Below are 16,937 nucleotides of genomic sequence, written 5' to 3'. Positions count from 1 at the left end.
GAAAAGTATAAACCATACAGTTTGCTTACCACAGTACCTTAAGAGAAATAACTCTTAGCATAGGACCTCCCAAAACAGCCTCCCAACACAGGCCGCATTGGGTGGTCTTAGGCAAATTCCTTTCCTTCTCTGAGTTTGCTTACATTTGTTGTCTCTAAAATGAAATAAACACTCTCTGTCTTTCAGAACTATTAAGATGACTGGGGGGAAGGCCTATCACTGCCCCCTCCCCAGCTGAATGCCTGCAACACTGTATGTATTCTATAAATGGCAACCCGCTACTATTATTATTGATACTGTTAATCAGGTCATACTAAGTACCAGATCTAGATACAAAATCAAATTCTGCATTGCTCCAAAAAATAACAAAAAAATAGACCAATTGAATTCTTCTGACACCAATGAGATTTAATGTTTTCTGTAATAATAAATGTCCTGGGTGTAAATATAACCTTATCATTCTAAACATCACTGAATAAACCATAAGTTGATGTCACATAGATATTCAAGTAAATTTGTGTTTGCAAAATAGCCTGCCTGTTTATATGAAATGTACAGAAACAGAAAATTTATAAAAAGAGAAAATTGATGAGTGGTTATTTGGGCTGGGAGCAGAGCATGGATTGACTGCGGTTGGGTCCCAGGTAATTTTGAGGGGTAATGAAAATGTTTTAAAATTGGATTGTAGTTCTAGAAGCATAATTCTATTAATATACTAGACATCCTTTTACTGAACTAAAAACAGATGTACCACTTGACCCAGAAATTCCACTACTGGATATATACCCAAAGGAATATAAACCATTCTACCAAAAAACACTCTATGTTTACCACAGCACTAAGCACAACAGCAAAAACATGAAACCAACTTAGGTGCCCATCAACAGTAGACTGGATAAAGAAAATGTTGTGCATATGCACCACGGAATACTATACTGCCATAAATAAGATTAAAAATTATGTCCTTTGTAGCACTGTGGATGCAATTGGAAGCCATTATTCTAAGAAAACTAACTCAGAACCATAAAACCAAATATTGCATGTTATCACTTATAAGTAGGAACTAAGCACGGGATACATATGGACATAAAGGTGGGGAAGACACTGAGACTCTTAAAGAGAGGAGAAAGGGAGGGGGGAAAAGTTGAAAAACTACTCACTGGGTACCATGCACACTATTTGGAGGATGAGCTTAGTAGAAGCCCGAACCTCACCATCACACAATATACCCACGTAACAAACATGCTCATGTACCCACTTGAAACTAAAAATTAAAAAAATAATAAAGATCTTTTTACTGTACATGGATAGTGGGTAAATTTGATGATATTTAAATTACAGCTCAATAAAACTGTTAAAAAGAATATTTCTTGTATTACATGACACATTTAAAAATATGCTAGTATTTTTATTTTTATCCTGAAGTTTTCCATTATCAGCTCATCATCATGACTGTCAAGAATTCGTCCAAGACCATTAATATATTCCTCCACAGGCGAACAGGCCTGTTATCATTGCTTTTGCCCATAATCATATTGTCTTTGAAAAGACATCTTAACATGCAGTATCAAGGTCATTAACAAAAACCATCTATAGGCTAAGATTATGTTTTGCTTCTGATAGCTTCTCAATCTGGCAGCAAATATTCAAGTTGAGAATGAATGGTTTTCAAATAGAAATCCATTATCAGAGAATAACTTCTGTAGAGACATTTCAGGAAACAGAAAAGGCACTTTGCTTTAAGTAATGTTGATGGATTGAAATAAAAATCATTAAAGCAGCGGATCTTTAAAACTTCACTTCAGAGCAGCAATGCCACAGGCTACACACAGTGGCCCTGTGTGTTAAAACGAATGTTAAGAACAATTTCACATAAATGCATTTTCACAGAATGACCACTAAATATTCTCCATCTTTAGAGCACAGACAGTATTCCCTTGAGATAACACAACTATTTTCATGATAATTTTTAACACAGTTTTAACAGGTGGTGCTCAGTTCAAACTTAGCCAATCCATTCTTGACTTCTCTGGCCTACCACCATTCACTGAATGAAATAAATAATATTATTATGAAACTTCAAGCTCCCCTATGTTCAACTTTTCTTGCCTATAGTTATCCCACACAGAAGTCATATAGGATTCTTGCTGTCATTCAATCTTCCTCTGAGTCATACCCGGCAGAACCAAGCTGGGTTGCACTGGGCTCTGCTCCAGGGCCTCTTTCCACCTCATGCTTTTCAGTCTGGTTTAGAGATGTACATAGCACTTCAATCATGGAAACGGGTTTAAAAAAATCAATACAAATTATGATAACAATAAGAACCTCAACAGCAATCATTAATTGAGCCTATACTGTTTTGGGCAGTGTGCTGAGGGACTAACAAACATTGTCTCTAATCATGTCATATTATAAAATCCTCATTTATAAAGAGGAAAGGGAAGCTCAGACAGATTCAATGTTACATACCTAGTTAGTGATAAAGTAGCAATTAAGTAAGAGCCTACATTCTTATCCATTCTTATGTGCTGTGTTCTGGGCCTGCCTGCTTGTAATTTCCATAAATGCATGGCCGAACCTCAGGACTCAGTAGATTCTCAAGGCAATCTCATGAATGCACTCATACTATACAGAGTGTGTAAATGGGCTGGAATTGAGGTTGAGGATCAACTAGACTTATAGTGCTGTCATTTAAAAGCTGTTAGACATGGGCTATATTACCTCACCTCTTTGAGTCTTAATATTCTCATATGAACGATGGAGATAACCTTTCCCCTTTATTCACTCAGATAGTTGAAGGCATAAATGAAATCATATGTATATTCATTTTTTTAACCCATGAATGCAAGTTGTTATCAAACCTTACTGTACACAAAATCTACAGTTGCACAGATACACAGGCCTTCTAGAAAAATAACTTCAGATACTCACAGAAGCATATGATTAGATGAGGTTAAAAAGTTGTTTATAGGATTGGGTTTTCCCAGGTTCCATCCTGAGCTAAGAGAGACAATATGTAGGAAAAATCCACCTTTATTTTTTCCTGTTTTCATTTTGGTTGATGTGGAGGCAAGCACTTAATTAAAAAGTATTTCATTATGAGCTTAATGGTCTTTACCATCTCATAATATGAAGATCTATGATAACTTGTAGAAAGTCAATATTAGCCAGCTATTATCCTAAATTTGAAAGGATTTTGTTAGTGAGAGTTTGTGTCTGCAAAAGGAATTAAGAATTTGAAAAGGTTCTCCTCTAAATATTTTCACTAATCCCACGTTTGTATTTGTTAGCAATCAATCCATCTACTTTTCAAGGTAAACAGTGTATGAGATTTTATGTTGCCGAGTTTGAAACTAGCATTTATTCGAGTTAGAGAAGTGTGCTTCCTTGAAAAGAAACTTTATAATCACATATGAGTGAGGAACTCAATAAAACTCGGAATTTATTTCTAAAAAATTGTGTATTTATTATTACATGTTTAAACTTCAGTCACCTTCAAAGTACTCTCCATTTGATGTGATACACCTATTAAGATGCTTTTCCCACTGCTCAAAACATTTTTTGAATTCAACAATTTTGATGCCTTTTAGTGCTTCTGCCATTTTTTGTTTCATCTCTTCCACATTGGCAAAATGTTTTCCTTGGAGGACTTTTTTTCCATCCACAGAATCAAGGGGAAAAACAAGTTCCTTGGGCAAAATCTGGCAGATAGGGAGGGTGGGACATAGAAGCCATGCCAGTTTTGGTCAAAAACTGCTAAACACTTAGCATGGTGTGGGTAGGTGTGTTGAACTGCTGCATAGTTGTTCTAGTAAATCACCCATCATGAAATAGGCAACTGCGTTGAAAGAATCTCTCTCTCTTTCTCTCTCTACATATATTACTCTTTATATATACTGAAGCACTGAAGCAGAATCAGCTTCTCACAACAACACTAGCTGGTACACTGACACCAAAGGGTCCTAGAACACTTAACTGGTGAGAAAGCCTGTACTACATACAAGGAGCCCACTCTTCAAAAGATAATTCCAAGTTTTGGGATAGTTCCCCCTCATATTATTCAAACTAGAATAAAGTTTTCAAGATTTTGTAATCCCAAATGTAAAAATCTGAAATACTTCCAGAGGCCAGGCAGTTAATATAAACAAAGAGCATAGACTTGAAGAGGACAGCATGGAGCAGCACAGAATGTGATGAACTTGTGGATCACAGCAACCAACAAAGACATGCCAAAGCATACAAATTCAGAACCAAGCATGCCTACAAGCTCTACCGAGCTCAGTAAAATAGGTTTCCAGTTTTTAGAATTTTAAATTGAAAAGATGAAGTATTCGGTGACCAGAAACATGAAGAGGCTTCTTCTTGTTCTTCATCTGACAAAAAATTATTAAGCCACTGTTGTGTGTCAGCCTTGTTCTCGGCTCCAAGGATATCACTTGGAGGAACAGAGGTATTGGCCTTCTTTTCATGAAATTTACCATCTTCTGGGGGAAGTAGATGTTAACTAATTAATGACCAAAAAATAAAAATTCAAATTCTGATGAATATGATTTTTTTAAAATGCTACATAGCACTACAAAGTCAAACATTGAGAACTGGAAAAGACTTCAGACCAGAAATGCTGGGCCCAATCCATGTCGGAAGTAACCAGGTAGTATCTTTTTTAATACATATTCTGTAGTCACCAATTTTCAGGTATTGAATGATTTTTGAATGAGAAAATACATCTAGTATAGTCCTACCATAAAGTAGTTCATTTTTCAAAAAGTTGATAAATTATTAAACAAACAAATGGACCAAAACCTGGAAACCAACACATAGAAATTTATATTAATTACCAGAATAAAGAATCAGAAAGTATTTGATAAATTTTCTAAAATTACTCAACTAAAGATTTTGATACTGGGGAGAAAATAAGTAAGGAAATAAACCATTGGCAAATTTAGGCAATGCTTCTTCAAAATGGGGGAAATTTGATTCAGAAGGGAAAGACAATGGCTACTTAAAAATTTTAAACCACAAAAATATATATGTGTAAGCACAAGATAGGGAAAACTTTCTATGTATGAAATAGTAAAAAATTCTTTAGGCAGGCATAGCTGTATTTGATAAAAATATGAGTATAGCAGCAATACAGTATTGTTGTAAGAAGGACCACCATGACACGTATTAGTATTAGTCTCTAAAAGTGAGTGCACCCATGGCCAACATGGGTACGGGCATATGGTATATAAAAAATTGCCAAAGATTCATATAAAAGGAAAAAAACTTGCACAAGGAATGTCTGCTAAAAAGTGAGTTGATGGAGCAGACAGCTAAACACAGAATATAGAGAGTAAGCATGAGCTCTAGGGACACGTAAACCTGCATTTGATCACTTTAGCCCATTGCTTTATTTTGGGCAAGTTGTTTAACTTCTCTGTACCTCATTTTCTCCACATGAAAACAAATGGGATGACAAGAGTGCCTACTTTATCAGATTGCTGTGAAAATTAAATGAGCCGGGCTCGGTGGCTCAGCCTGTAATCCCGCGCCCTTGGGAGGCTGAGGTGAGTGGATTGCCTGAGTCTGCGGGTTCGAGACCCGCCTGGGCAGTGAGACCTCATCTCTACAATAAATCAAAAAATCAGCCAGGCGTGGTAGCTACTCGGACGACTGAGTCGGAAGGCTGAAGCGGGAGGATCGCCGGAGCCCAGCAGGTCGAGGCTGTGGTGGCCGGGAGTGCAGCCACTGCACTCCAGTCTGGGTGACAGAGTGAGACTCTAACTCAAAAAAAAAAAAAAAAGAGAAAAGAAAATTAAATGAGATGTAACATATAAATATAAAACTAAATGTAGCATATAGTAAGACAAATACTTCTAGTCGTCATCATCATCATCATCATCATCGTCATTTCCATCAATAATGAACCAGTAAAGACAAGGCTAAAACGTAACCATTACTGCCTTCATTTTACTTAGAATTTCTGTGGAGAAGATTCTATTTTTTTTTAAATGAAGAAAAAAAAGTAAGCCTAATGTAAACCAAATAAGCTGTTAACATGTTCCTCCCCTTCATGATGATATAGCGATGGATAGAACTACAAAAAGAAGTACTAAAATCTATTAATGGGAGTCAAAAGGAGGGAGAAAAACCTGTCACAATGGATTTAAAAACTCACTAGCAAGGGTTCACCTGGATATTATTTAATAACCTCTAGCAGAGAATTCCACTCTTTCTAAGACAAATAAATGTAAACTTGAGTCATTTTCCATCCATCACACTGACAGTAACCCTTAGGAATCCAGGAGATGGAGCACTGCTCTATTATAATAGATGATTTACATGACACAAGACTTCAGAGATGGCACCAAAAGATAAGACAAACCACAGGAAAGAAAGGGTCACCTGAGAAGAGTAACCTACTCTGGATGAGCAGTATTTTTGCTTTATACTTTAGGATAAAGGTGCTAACAATGTGTTTATTCAGTCTTATTTACTACAAATTTGATTTGCTTAACAAATCTGGTGTCTTCTCCAAAATATTTCAGTATTGGTTCTTTTGATCTCTTCATTTCTGAGGGTTTAAAAGTTGTTTAAAGTAATCATGATTACATAACAGATGGAATATAACTTGATGAAAATAGGATTTTCTTCAAATATAAGAATTTTCTGAAATAATTTCTTATTTTTATTCATAAACATTTAAACAAGTACACCCACATAATGCTTCTAAGTGCCTAAATTCTCCATATCTGGAAGTTTTTTCTTTAATTATTGTCACTGTAAATGGCATGGGCAATATTATTTTAGTAGTTACCTATCAAAAAGAAAATACTTGTGTTAGGCTAGGAATTTCCCACCAAAAATCAAAGGGAGGTGGGAAATAAATATGTTAGTACCTTAAGCAAAACAACAAAAAAGCAGTGGATGAATTAATGAAGTATGTAAAAGGTTGTCAAGAAGTTTGTAAAAGATAATCTATTCACTGTGAGTTTGTTATTTGATTGATTCCCCATTCCTTTCCATGAGGTCTGTTTCAAAGTATAGTAACATCCTTTTAGTTTTATGCCATTCAGTGTTACATAAACAAAAAATCATTTAGTTCTTGTTTCTTTTTTTTCCAGGAAGGGAATATAGGTGACCATACTAAGTAATGCTAAAACATCTAGAAGGCAGAATTAAACTAATTATTAATTTTTCAAGTTATATTTTCCTTTTATGAAGAAGAAAAAAACTGAAGCAATATTTTCAAGAAAAAAAATAACTATTTCCTAACCAAGGCTACAACAATTTAAAAAGTCATAGCATAGTTTTTTTCACATTACTTCTAAAGCTTTTCAGATCTATAACAAGAAACACTGCTCACACAAATGTATGACAGTGTTCAGCATTACATTTTTATAAAGATAGGTATTAAATGAATCACTAGAAACTTCGAGCAGTTATTTCATTTTGCAGTGTCATATGCTTTGGGGGGAAAAAAAGATTTTCCTCTAACAATTCAGAACTAAAAAGTTCTATTAAGTAAAATCTATTTGCTCAAAATAAAAAGAAACTCACTGAATGGATCTTTCAGTCAAAAAAAAATACTCTTACTTATCTAAGTGTCTTTGGGCATACTTTTCTAAGCTTTGATATCCTCAAAGAGTTTCAAAATAAGAGGATAGCAATTACCGAGAATGAAGATCATGATTCATATAAAGTTCCAAGTTCCATGCTTGATAGTTCATACAGTGTACATCCCAGGGCTCATTCCAATGCATATTTTTTTTTTATTTCTCTCCTCCCACTGGCATAATGAGTTGTCGTCCCAGGCTTAGCAAAATGGTATCTGTCACTTTCAGATGTTTAATATTCCTCTGTGAAAGATACGGTGACACACTGTCAGCCAGCACAAGTATCATCTAAGCCCATCTTCTCTGACTTGCCATAATACAAAATGTGTTACTGAGTCACCAATGATTTGGGCAAAGTATGTGTTATGAAGTTACAAGTATGGCATTGTGCTTCCTCTCAGAGCGTGTCTGCCAGTCACCTACAGGTGCAGTAGCATATGACCAATCTACCTTTTTGTCCATCTGTAACAGTAACTCCAGAGGCAAAACTCAAAATTCCCATTTTTCTTTTTTGTCATGACAATCCTTTTTCTTTCTTCTCAGTCCAGACTTAGAAACACTGTGTCAAAGCCATAATTTATTGATAAAGCTGGACCATTAAGATGATGTGCAGTATATTCAGAAAAGAAGATGTTTTTCCCTCAGATTATCTCATTATTCCTTGGCCCAGATCTGGTGAAAGCTTGATATTACCATAATACAATTGTTTCAGAAAATGGCATAAGTATTTTGCTTAACTAGAGTATATTTGTCATCACTGACATTCAATACAATTAACCAAATTAAACTGACCGGCTGGTACTATAATTACTTCATAGTCAAAGAAGTATGATGCTACTTCTTAAGAGCAGGTAGGGTCTAGAAGTGAGAAAATGAAACTAAACGTTAGAAGGTCAATAGCATTAGGAGATCTGCTTTTGACACTTTATAACCTCATAAAAATAATTTATTGCTATTTATTTATGCTTTGGCTGAGTCTAAGTTATTCCACCTCTATATAAAAGTTAATGCAATTACATCTATGTTAAAGCACATCTGATGAATTTTATTTTGCATTTAGTCTCTTTAGACAGGCAGAAGTAATTAACATTTTATTTTTGATGCAGGTGAAAGTAGTATATCCTGGCACTAAATTGTCACTAATTTCTTTTTTCTATACCAGCCCCCATCTTTTCTTTCTTTCTTTTTTTTTTATTCTAAAGATGTGGAGTACAATTCAGGGTTAGGTATACAAATGTTCATTACACAGGTACCCCTGTGAATAAGGTGTGCCCCTCCCTCCCCTGGCAGTTTCCCTCAACTGTCAATCCACCAACACTGCCCACCCCAGCAGTTTCCCCCTACTGCCAATCCCTTTCTTATAGTATAATCCATCCTTTCATATCTTAGAAAAAAAACCCGAAGACATATATTTTCCCAGTGTCCTGCCACCAACTCTTGCCCATCCTTCTGCTTCTAACCGCTAAGCTATAATAAGTGAACACAAGCTTCTGGTCATGTTCTTTATTGTTGCTAATTTCTCTTATTCCTCCCACTTACGTCCAATAACCACATGCACTACATGAAGCCGGATTCATAATGAAAGTGTTTACTTTACTTATGATTAACTTCCCTGCATAATTAATGTCCCCAATCCTCTGGGCAGCCTTATTACATCTACTCTGTTTTAACATGTTATCTGTCAGCTGAATACATTTTCACACTTTAGAAGGGAGAAAAACACAAGAAAGCTCCTTGCTGACTCTGATTCTACGACTATTTTTAAGCAAAAGTATTTGCAATTATATTAGCTATTTCCATTGCTTATATAAAGAGCTCTATAGGCTGATCTTCACCTGAGAGGATAATGATTGAATTACAAATGTAAATAGGCTCCTATCAGAGACCGTTAGTAACACCCTGAGGAGTTTGTAACCATGACAGAAGGGGGAAAGGGCAAGAAAGAGACACAGAAAGTGGGCAGTAGGGGCAGCAGTGAGGTGTGACCGTAGGGTTTAGGAATTCTCATCTCCCAGGGAGTCTTCATGAGGGTTACACCAAGATCCATTATTGCAGGTATCAAGTCAGATCTCTCATCTGAAAGAAATGCCCAGATCCATCCTCTTAAAACAAACCGTATGGAAAGGGGAATGAAAGGTTGATCTGCTCACTCTGCTTTCTCAGAAGTCTCCTTGGAAAGTACTGTACTCCTCAGTCTGAGCTCAGGCTGTTTGCCTTAAAAGGATAAAATATCTGTAGGAAAAAAAAAAAAACTGTAGCTGGCTGCAGAGACATCGCATTCCAGAAGGAGAGGCGCTACAAGCCCAGGACTGCTCTTCCAAGAGGAGCTCATCATTCGCTTCACCTTCATCTACTTAGCATTGTATAGCAGAAACTGGAACCAAGCAGACAGCCTTACAGGCCAACGAGGCAGGCGCCCTCAGTGAGAATGGAAAATAAACTTGGGATGCTGGCTAATCCTAGTGTGTGTCACATTTGAACAGTGGCCAGGACTCATGGTTGGCAGGAAAGGGGAAACATACTTACCCACTGAACAGAGTTGCTGCCATTCTTGTGATCTCTGGGTTTACCTGTAGCAGGTAAACCCAGAGATCACAGTGAAACTAACAGGGTCAGATGCTGGGGGCCTGGGGAGCTGGAGCTGCCTGGCTCCACCTCGAACAGGAAATTTGGGTTGGTCAAAAGGGAACAAGAAAGGTGATTCCCCAAAGAACGGGAGGTCAAGCAATTGGTAGTCATCAGTGTTGAATGGGCTGTCATAGAGATTCTCAACCCTGGCTGCATGTTAGAACCTCAGGAACTAAAATAACATGCCTGTAGCTTAGGTCCACCCCAGAGCCACTAAATGAGATGGTACCCCAGCAAAGACATTTTTCAAAGCTCCCTAGGTGATTCTAATATATAGCCAGGGTTGAGAACAAATGAGCTAAGCAGGATAATGATTACTTATTTGGGAAAATAAACACGACATTAACTAAATAGCGTACACATATAATTTGGCAAGAAAAAAAATCCACTTTTGCAAGGGCTTAAGGGTTTTATCCAAAAGAGACACTCAACCCTTTAGATGAAAATTTTATACTAATCTTTTGTTTAATATCACACAAAAGCACACACACATACACTCACACACATACACCTTGTCATCTTTCTATCAGAGTGGTTCCTGATTTTGCTGCACATTATAGTTACCCAAAGAATCACTTAAAAATACTGATGCCTACCTTCCACCCTCAGACATTCTGATTTTAATTGGTTTGGGCTAAAACCCAGACACTGGCTTTTTTAAAAGTTCCCCAGGTGATTCTAATGTGCAGCAAAGCTTGGAAACCACTGTCCTACCTTATTTCTCCCACTTTTCCCAAAGTACTTCTGCTTCCTATTTAATATTGGTGAGTAGATAATCATCTGAGAACAGCCTATATGTTATTCATTAGGTTTTCCAGCAAATACCTAATCCCTATACCCGTTGGGGAAGAAAGAGCGTCTAGTGGCTAAGGAGAAAGGCTTTGGAACTCAAATTCCAGCACAGTCTTTTAACAAGTTGCTTTGGGCAAGTGGTTTAGTTTTCCTGAACCTCAAAGCTCTGTTCTTCATGCTGTGAAATGGTAATAATCCAGAGTCTTCCTCATAGGGCTATCTGAGGGTCAAAAAGAGATGATCAGGCCTGCCTGATGGCTCATACCTGTAATCCCAACACTTTGGTAGGCCAAGTCAGGAGCATCACTTGAGGCCAAGAGTTCAAGACTAGCCTGAGCAACATAGCAAGACCCCCCCACATCTCTAAAAAATAAAATAAAATAACTTGCCAGGCATATGATATGCATCTGTAGTCCCAGCTACTCAGGGGTTGAGGCGGGAGGATCTCTTGAGGCCAGTAGTTTGAGGCCAACAGAGAGAGACTCTGTCTTTAAAACATTTAAATAAATGAAAGGATTCATGTAAAGCACAGGGCAGTGCCTGGCCACAGAATAAGCGCTCCACAAATGTTAGACACTCTGATAATGGTGGGCAGTGCAATTCTTGATCCATTAATTCAGAAACAGTGGTGCACTGGCTTGCTGTCCTCCCTCTTATCCTCTGCACTGTGGACTGTACAAAGACTACCAAGTCCTCCCTGATGTCAGATTAAGGGATGCGTCAAAGGGATAATACAAAGCATTAAAGATACGCACTGGTCTAAAGGGAAACACTTTCAGCATGGTTCCCCAAGGAGGCAAGTCTTTGATATACTTCAATTTGGGTGTCTCCTTCTTGGGGCTGTCTTCATCCATACAGTACTATCTTACTTGAAAATTCTGTTCCAGTCTTATTGCCTATTTACTCACCCACAAAGCCTATCACTCCTTTCCAATTTCCTTAAAAATATTACCTGAATTTCCATTCTTTGGGGAATCGCCTTTTTGTTCCCTTTTGACCAACACAAATCCCTTGCTGAGAGCGGAATCAGGCACACCCCTAGTCTCCCTAACTTTAACAGTACTCATCTTGTTTTGTCCTTTCCTGTCCCATGAAACACATCTTCCCACTCTCCTCTCCTGCTCTTTTTCCATATTAATAACTATGATCATAAAACCCACTCAGAAATAAGATGCTTTTGAGAGTGTCCTATTAGTCCCACCTTGTGTTAAACATCTGTTTTGTGTAGTTGTGATTTTCGTGCTATTGTTTATATTTACATGACAGTTTTGGAAGGAGAACATTCCTCTGCTCTTACAAACAAAACTCTACTTAGAGAGTTCAAACAGGCTGCACATACCTAACTTCTCAGAAAATAAATTTTAAGGAGATGCCGAGGAGCACAGTCATTAGAGAAGATGGTGAGAGGGAAGTAGAACTGATATCAGAAGGCTGGGTATGAGGAAGTAGGGAAGGGCTGTCAGGGAAGGGGTGGCAAACTGCACCAGTGCAACAATTCAGATTAGGATTCAAATGCCACAGATGTGATTGCATAATAAGCTGTCGAGCATACTGGTAAATGCTGCTTTCAGCATGTGCTTATTTATCACATTGTCTTGCATTCTCTGAGCTAGTTCAGAAGGTTCAAGTCAGAGGGCCTGGAACGCTAGCAACAGGCACAGTTCCTTGGGATAGGCAGTAGCACCTAGGGTAGAGATGGCAGAAAGAGCAGCAGCCTGGTGTTCGAATATGGTTGCTAGGATACCATGGAGACCCTCCATTGCTAGGCAGACAGGAAAAAAAAAATGTGTCCGTATGCCTTATAACCTGCAAACAGCAACAATAGAAACATCGTCCGTATTCTCCTACCCTTTCCCGTTAGGAATTCAAACCCAACTCTTCAGCAAAATAACAAGTAGCAGAAGCTTGCAAATGTGACCCAGCAGAACAAGGGAGCCAGTCATTTATATTCTCAGGCAGACTCTAGAGCTATTCTATTTAAGGGTTTGCCAGTATTTTCATTATAAGCCCCATTTTAGGGGCATGCAACTTGACTGTGCTTCAAAACACCCTAATGGAGTTTAGCAACCTGGTCGCACACATTTTTATAAAGGCTTCCATGACTTTAACGTTACTGCGTAGACTGTAATGTCAAATTAACAATCAAACTTAAATTGGAAAGTCTATTAGAACAGCATTAGTTCAGAATTAAAACAGGAAAGATGAATTTCAAAAACCAACTTCAGGTTCAATTCTCATCTATGTCCAGTTTGCCTAGGTATGTGAGGAATCTGCAGTGCTAATCTGTGGCATAAATTTAGATTATGTTCAATGGGAACATTTTGAAGTGAGGGGGAAAAGGAATTTAGTTCCTTTACGAGTCGAATTTGATTTCTTTAAGAGTTTCCATCATCTGCTGTTTGCTTATCTTAAACACTCTTACCTAGTTCGTATAGTTATTGCTATTATCAGGACTGTGCTAGTAGGGCTTAGAGGAATGAACTGACATTCTGAGATTCAGAACTTTACTAGTGGGTAAAATAAATATTTGGTTTCTCTCTCTCTCTCTCTCTCTCTCTCTCTCTCTCTCTCTCTCTCTCTCTCACTCTCACTCTCTCTCACTCTCTCACTGTCTCTCTCACACACACAAACACACACACACACACATATACACACATACACACACACACACACAATTTTTAATTACTCTAAAAACAAGCAGGATGCCCTCTCACCTATTTTATAAAATTATTGAAATTGAGATTCTTATTCCAGCTGGCCAAAACTTGCTTTTCCTCAATTCCTACCACAGTACTTTGCCTTTGGCACAGCCACTAGTTGCTGCCAATCCCCAGATGGGTCCCGTTTTCTTTTTGTCTTCTCTCTTTGCCAATGGCTTGGAATGTATCTCTCCCACACCCCACCCCTTTTCATCTCATTACCACTCACCTACATCATGGCCATCCTTCAAACACTCACTCTAAATACCTTTACTTCCACAAGAGTTTCTGATGCCAGAAACCTAAAAGGCTTGATTATATTTTTGCCAACTATCTTAGTTACCTCCTCTGTGACGTACCTTACTCTACTTTATTGAATATTTTCTTGTGCACAATTGCTAACCCCTTGTTCACTTTTTGGGGCAAGACATATGTATCTCTCATCTCTAATGCCTCACAATATTTGGCATGTGGCAGACGTCCCATAAAAGTATGGAACTGAGTTGTAAGGCATATATAGAATTTAATTTCTACCTTTAAAAAATCGATGTTTCAAGATCATGTCATTTCTGATTACACTAGAAATCTAGAATTCTCTCAACATTCTACAGAATTTATCATACAGCCTTTAGGAAAATTCGATTTCTCTTGAGATACATTAGTGTCAAGGTTTAAAAGATCATATAAGATCACTTTTAAAATTAAAATTAGCACCTTCTTAAAAATGAAAACGTACTTTTTAATCTTCAGCTTCTCCAAAGTATTTCACAATCAAAAAGTGAAACAGAGCAGGATATGCCATGATTCTCTGAAAACCAGTTACTTCTGGGATGAAAAGCAACAACTTAACAAAAATATGGAGACACAAACAACTTTTAGGAATTCAAGTCTATATAGTCCAACTAAAATGACATGAAGCCCTAATGTCAACAAAATGGAAAAGATTTGGGAATATTTTTCAAAAGATGAAAAGGTTTAGATCAAATATCAGAGACTGAATGATCTAACCAATTATAGAGTTAATTTTCAGGAATAGAATTTTATAAAATAAAATTACAATAAAAGTCCACAAGGGGCAACTCCCTCGGGTCCCCTCCCACTGTGGGAGCTTTTCTGTCCTCTCAATAAATACTGCTTTCTAAAAAAAAAAAAAAAAAATCCATAAGAACCATTCCATATACACATCCAATAGGCTGGTTTCATATAATTGGTGCTTTTCTTATTTTAAGAATGAATTTTCTCGATTTATATCAAAATATACAGTCTAGTAGTTTTAGTTTCTCAAGTAGTCATTTGGTACTAATGGAATATAGATTCCAATTTGCCACATCCGTTTTTTGCTTTGCATTCATAATATAAGAAAAGCTTAAGGACTGTACCTCTATAGGTTGTGAACGAGACCATCAAAACACTCTTCCCACCTCACAGGTGCAGCAGGAGTGTCCTGGCTGTATGCTGGAATCTGACAGAACCTTCCCTCCAATTCTCACATTAAAGGGAAAATTCCAAACCCAAAACTCTAAGATGTCTAAAGATATTAAGTTAGTTTACATTTTACATTACTTTTAGATAACCGAAAGTTACTAAGAAAACAATTTTTAAAAAATTACAATCCTCAGAAGGCAACCTAAGTCAGCAGAAAAGAAAACATATTTGCATACATCAGATAATTGAACAGAACATTACTGGGCAGTTACCTACATGATCAGGAAACAGAATTGAAAACTAACATGAATGTGAACTTTAAATTAATTTTAGTCTATTTCAACTTGAACTCACAATAATCTATGTGTAAGTTTAAGAAAGATGGCTAAATTTAAGATATAGTAAAGATGAAAGATAAAACCATAAACACTTGTTGCCAGTGAGTCTGTATAATCAAATTATTCATAGTGAAATAAATTGAAATGCCAACAAGTCTTCTTCAGTTTGGCGGGATTTCTTAGTTTTTTGAGGAGCTACCTTGTACAACCATTCAAATGATATAAGATATAATCATTTTGCATACACTTTACTTCTTTTTCCTCTAAGAAAGGTACGCTTTCTACTACTCAAGCCAATTTTATTCTAGTTTTCTTTATGTAAGTGTGAGAAAAGAACAGATGTTTTTCCAAATTTATTTAAGCTTGGAAGACATTCTATCACTTTCTTCAATAAAATACTTCAAAATTATCAAAACCATCATGGCAATATCTTAATGGTTGAGCTCTTTAAAATACAGATTATTAAATAAATATCAGAACGCACAATATTTTTCAATAGATAAAATGTTTATTATCACAGGATAGTGTAAATTATTTGCCACACTAATTTTGTTTTCCCTCATTGGACTTTTGGTTTTAAAATCTAATTATTCTATGTGTCAAACACCACAAGGCTTCTAAATTATCACATTGCACAGTTGTTCCCCTACTGCCTAGATTTCTTTAGATCTTCTCTGATAGAATGTTTAACTGGAGTTATCAGCTGGCATGATCATGCTTCATTAGAAAACCTATTAAAATGGTCTTTTTATAAAGGCTGAGGAGTGTTCTCTGTTTTACTCTAAAGTTCTGACGATACTAAAATGAGATCCTATGGAATGCTTAAAGATGCAGAGAGCAGTCTTTGAGTATTTTTTCATTATGCAAAACTTGGCCCAGGAGAGATGGTCATGTACCTTGTTAGCTAAAACAGGCAAGCATGTCAGGACTGCAAATTAATTTACTAGAGAAAGTTGAAGAGGATTCAGATCACTCAGGTTTATAAGGCAGATCTACGTCTGCTGAACTATCACGGCAACTTAGTAAGGTCAGGATCCCAGGAATGTTTATCCTTATTGTCTCTCCCTTACTCCTCCGCAAAATACAAACTCCTCCTTAAGCTAAACCTACGCATGGAACGGAAAGCATTCCATGGAAGACAACCATATAGGTATAACTCTAAGTTTTCAAAAGTATAACACGTGCATACTCAGGATCTCTCCCCCCAAAATCTAATAAATACCAACAGAGATAATCAAACATTTACTTTCTCCTTATATTAATTTCTTGTGTTTAGGAAATGAAGGGTTTCGAGGGACCTTGTATTATTATGTAACACATGTCATTTGGCCAATGTGATATTGTTAGTAGAGTAGTAAGAGCCTTAGTTTCATCAATTATGTCATTATCTATGAATTAAAAATACTGTTCATTTAAGTGTTCTCCCACATTCTGTGTAAACCTCATGTTCCTGTTTC

At 36.9% G+C, this 16,937-nt stretch overlaps 1 protein-coding gene across 1 annotated transcript in view; it reads right to left on the bottom strand.

Annotated features, from left to right (window-relative positions):
- The window catches only part of LOC103269106 (cGMP-dependent protein kinase 1-like), a gene marked incomplete at its 3' end in the record, with an annotated part of 1,006,822 nt that overhangs the window by 988,162 nt on the left and 1,723 nt on the right, over positions 1-16,937 (bottom strand). The gene's annotated exons all lie outside the window — the stretch shown is intronic.

Source organism: Carlito syrichta, unplaced genomic scaffold (genome assembly GCF_000164805.1).
Source record: "Carlito syrichta isolate Samal-C Ts95f unplaced genomic scaffold, Tarsius_syrichta-2.0.1 Scaffold309088, whole genome shotgun sequence".
Classification (NCBI taxonomy): Eukaryota; Metazoa; Chordata; class Mammalia; order Primates; family Tarsiidae; genus Carlito; species Carlito syrichta.
The sequence above is the reverse complement of the archived record's forward strand: the minus strand, read 5'-3'. Positions and strand labels throughout refer to the sequence as shown.